Below are 5,000 nucleotides of genomic sequence, written 5' to 3'. Positions count from 1 at the left end.
TTTTAGCGCTATATTCAGAAACGCTTTCCTCTCTCATTCTCTCTCTTGTCGACTATTCTTAAAAGCCACAGAGACGATTACCCGAGTTCTAAACTGTATTTGTCCTGTCTATATTGTAGAAAACGTGTTAACTTGTCACTAGAATTACAGAAACACCTTTAAAATCACGTGTCACTTCGTCTAGAGCCCTTTGGAAGAAGTGAAAGTGCAGTGAGGCGAGGATGTGCTTCAGAAAATGGGTCTTAGGTTGAAAAGTGACCTGCAATATTTCACTGGTTTGGTGCGATGAAGACTGCGGTTGTGTTGTCAGAAATCGTGGTGATGATGTTTTGTAATGTGTTGTTGTGAATGCTTGATCTCTCTCTCTCTCTCTCTCTCTCTCTCTCTCTCTCTCTCTCTCTCATACAAGCCCGCACACACACACACACACACACACACACACACACACACACACACACACACACCTACTAAATCACTGATAAGGACACACAATTTCTCATAAAATCGATAGATCATGCAGTGTTGGAGAAGAGAGAGAGAGAGAGAGAGAGAGAGAGAGAGAGAGAGAGAGAGAGAGAGAGAGAGAGAGAGAGAGAGAGAGAGAGAGAGAATCCTTTGATTTACTGAGGTTTACAAATTTTCTCCGCGATCTCTTTCTCTCCTCTTCCTCGTTCCTTTCAACTCTTCTCTGTTTTGTTTTTTCCTCTTCCTCCTCCTTTACTTCTCCTCCTCCCCCTCCTCCTCTTCTTCCTCCTCCTCCTCCTCCTCCTCCTCCTCCTTCAGAAGTAGACAAGAGGAGGCAAGGCAGTAAACTGAATTAAAAATGGCGCAAGAAGATCCGGCAACGCGAGAATAAGAGAGAGAGAGAGAGAGAGAGAGAGAGAGAGAGAGAGAGAGAGAGAGAGAGAGAGAGAGAGAGAGAGAGAGAGAGAGAGAGAAAGCAACTGAAAAAAAATATAAAGTGAAAGCTAGTTATTGCAAGGTTGACGTGTGTGTGTGTGTGTGTGTGTGTGTGTGTGTGTGTGTGTGTGTGTGTGTGTGTGTGTGTGTGTGTGTGTGTGTGTGTGTGTGTGTGTGTGTGTGTGTGTGTGTGTGGTTGTGTGTTTGAAGGTTAATTGAAAGACGCGGTAGCAAGTTATGTAAGCAGTATGTGGCATTCAACACTGACTCTCCACTCTGAATAAGTTTTACCTGATGGATATTGAAAAATGGAAGTATTTCAACAGAGAGAGAGAGAGAGAGAGAGAGAGAGAGAGAGAGAGAGAGAGAGAGAGAGAGAGAGAGAGAGAGAGAGAGAGAGAGAGAGACCTGTACAAAGAAGAACTGAAAGAGGAAGAGGAGTAGGAAGTGAAAGAATAAGTGGAGGAAGAGGAGGAGGGGAAGGAGGAGGAAAAAAGAGGTTAATACGATCAGGTGAAGGAGGAGGAGGAGGAGGAGGAGGAGGAGGAGGAGAAGAGGAGGAATTGGGAGACTTGAAGAAGAAAAAGGAGGACAGGAGGAGTACGAGTAGGAGGAGTAGGAGGAGGAAGAAGAGTAGGGTGAAGAGGGGCGGGAAGAGGATTATATAAAGAAATACAAAGAAAGAGAAGAAGAACCAACAGTCCTATTAGAGATAACGAGGCTGTTTGCTGATATAGGAGGAAACACACTGCTTAACCTATACATATGGGACAGAAATGGAAAAAAAAAACGTACTAACGTGAAAACTTGCATTGAGTGAGTTAAGAAAAGAAGAGCAGAGAGATGACAGGAAGTAAAGAAACGTAATCACAACAAAACACTCGTACAAATGAAAACACTCACACCCAAACAAACATACACACCAAAGTACTTTCAACCAAACACTCGCACAAAAATCATACTCTGCAACGAACAGCAAAGCAAATTCACGTAGACGCATTTCATAAGTCCTGAATATAAACAGTACTAGTTCGAGCCGAGGTGGAGAATGACAGGGCATGAAAACTTGTATTGAGCGAATTACGGAAGATGGGAAAAAAGGAAGAGATCAAGGAAAGAGGAACAGAGGAAGGAGAGGATGTAAAGATCTAGTATAAACGTACGCATGGAAGAGAGAGATGATAGGAAGACAGTCAGAACAGGAAAATAAGCAGGCAGGGAAGCAGACAGAGAGGCAGATGGACAGGTAAACAGGAGAGGCAGGTAAAAAAGACGAGCAGGTAGATGGAAGTAGACAGTTAAGCAGGCAGGGAAAGGCAAGGAAAGGTAGATAAAGGTAGGTAGGTGAAGCAGGGAATATTAGTAATTGGGTTTTCTACAGAGCTCTTGGCTGTCTCTTTGTCATCTATACACATGGGAAAAAAAGGGAAAAAACACTAACATGAAAATTTGTATTGAAGAAGTTACGGAAGATGAGAAAAAAGGGAAAGGGATGAATAGAACTGGTGACATCTATAGACTTAGCAATTGTGGTAGTATATATTGACTAACTGGGTTTTCTACAGAGCTCTTACGTGTTTCTTTGTCAGTTGTGAATGGGTTATGAGTTCTCCGTAGAGTTATCTAGGTAATGATATTCCGTGCATTTGTTATGAAGATTCTCATAATGAGGGTGTAAATGTGTTGAGCTTCATTAATAGAAACGAATGAAGGTGAGTTTGGTTGTCCTTCTCTGTTGCTTTATTTTAGTTTTGTCTTGGCTTTAGATCGCCTCCAAAACTGAAATTCCAAGTTAATTTCAGAAGGAGGAAGAGAAGGAATGAAGGAGAAACATAATAACGATAAAAAAAAAGACAAATATGACACATTGCTAACTTCAAACAGCAAATTTTCACTCACATCTTCCCCCACAAAAAAAAAAAAAAAAAACATCCCACACTCTTACATCCACCCATCACACATCCACACTCCACACACACACACACACACACACACACACACACACACACACACACACACACACACACACACACACACACCAGCTTACTATCCCATCCAGTTTTCCTCCACATTGACATCTACCAGTTAACCTTTCAGCCATAACCCTCTTCACTGCCCTCCTCCTCCTCCTCCTCCTCCTCCTCTTACCCTCTCACCCCCCCCTCTAGTCACCCATCAATAGACGAGAGGCAGTGAAGGGCAGTTTAGTTCCATCAAGTCGTCCTGTCACGTCTTCACCCGCCCACTAAAACGGTACTTGATGAAATCTTGAAAATATATCACCTCTTTTTCTTCTCTCTTCCGTTTTCTTCTTTCTTCCTTACCTTATTTCTGGTTTCTATTCTCTCTTTCACCTTTTTTCTTTTCTTCATTTGTCCTTTTCTCCCTTCTTTTCCTTGCTTTCTATTGCTATTTTTCTTTTCTTGGTTTTCTTTTCCTCTTGTCCATATTTTCTTATTCGTTCTACTTCTTTTTCTTTTCTTTCTTTCTTTCTTTCCTTTCTTGTTCCTACTTCTTCCTCATCTCTCTCTTCTTCATTTCTTAGCTGATCTTTCCTCTCTCCTTCCTTCACGTTACTCTCTCTCACCTCTCACTTCCTCTTTCTCTTTCAAATTTGCTCATTTCTCAATTTTCTTATCCCATCCTTCCTTTTCTTTTCTTCCTTTCCTCTTTCTCTTTTCCCTTCACATATCTTCCCTTCGTCACCTTTTTCCTCTCTCTCTCTCTCTCTCTCTCTCTCTCTCTCTCTCTCTCTCTCTCTCTCTCTCTCTCTCTCTCTCTCTCTCTCTGTTTATTTACATATTTATCTCTTTCGTCCATTTTTGATCAATCTTGCTTTCAATACTTCCTGTTCTCCTTGTTCGAGTCATTGTCCTCTTCCTGGTTTTCCTCATCGTAATTTTCCTCACTTGACCTGTTTTCAGTTTCCCCTCGTGTGTGTGTGTGTGTGTGTGTGTGTGTGTGTGTGTGTGTGTGTTCATGGGTTTTCCCGCATGGCTATCGTTTGCTGCCTTAAATTACCCATGAAAGTCTGTCAGTTAGTCTCTTTACCCTCTCTCTCTCTCTCTCTCTCTCTCTCTCTCTCTCTCTCTCTCTCTCTCTCTCTCTGACAATACACCCTCAAAAGCTTCTCTGAACATTCACTATCATCTCTCTCTTTAACTTTCCTCCTCCTCCTCGTCCTCTTCCTCCTCCTCCTCCTCCTCCTCCTCCTCCTCCTCCTCCTCCTCCTCCTCCTCCTTGTCCTCCTCCTCCTCGCTCTGGACGCACATATCATTAGCAAGTAGTGTGCCTGGCCAACATAAAGGGAGCATGTGTTCACTTCCACTGTATTTATTCCTCCCAAAGAGCTTTCTGGGTGTATGAGAGAGAGAGAGAGAGAGAGAGAGAGAGAGAGAGAGAGAGAGAGAGTGAGCGTTTTGTTTTGTTCAAAGATGTTTTCCTCTACGCCCGTAAATGTCTGATGATTTCCGTGTGTGTTCACTGTTTGATCTGCTGCAGTCTCTGCCGAGACAGCCAGACGTTACCCTACGGAACGAGCTCAGAGCTCATTGTTTCCGATCTTCGGATAGGCCTGAGACCAGGCACACACCACACACCGGGACAACAAGGTCACAACTCCTCGATTTACATCCCGTACCTACTCACTGCTAGGTGAACAGGGGCTACACGTCAAAGGAGACACACCCAAATATCTCCATCCGGCCGAGGAATCGAACCCCGGTCCTCTGGCTTGTGAAGCCAGCGCTCTAACCACTGAGCTACCGGGCCGTGTGTGTGTGTGTGTGTGTGTGTGTGTGTGTGTGTGTGTGTGTGTGTGTGTGTGTGTGTGTGTGTGTGTGTGTGTGTGTGTGTGTTCGTGTCAATAAACCTATACGTTGATATTCCTCATTCATCCACTCACTCACTCACTCACTCACTAAATCACTCACTCACTCACTCTCACTCTCTCACTGAATTTCATCAAACTCTCATTCCTCCAGTCAAAACACTTCACGTATTCACTCACTCACTCACTCAATAACACACACATCTCTCTCTCTCTCTCTCTCTCTCTCTCTCTCTCTCTCTCTTACCACCACACTCAGTCATTCACGATA

The sequence above is a fragment of the Portunus trituberculatus genome, chromosome 46, assembly GCF_017591435.1.
Source record: "Portunus trituberculatus isolate SZX2019 chromosome 46, ASM1759143v1, whole genome shotgun sequence".
Taxonomy (NCBI): Eukaryota; Metazoa; Arthropoda; class Malacostraca; order Decapoda; family Portunidae; genus Portunus; species Portunus trituberculatus.
This window is presented reverse-complemented; position numbering follows the sequence as displayed.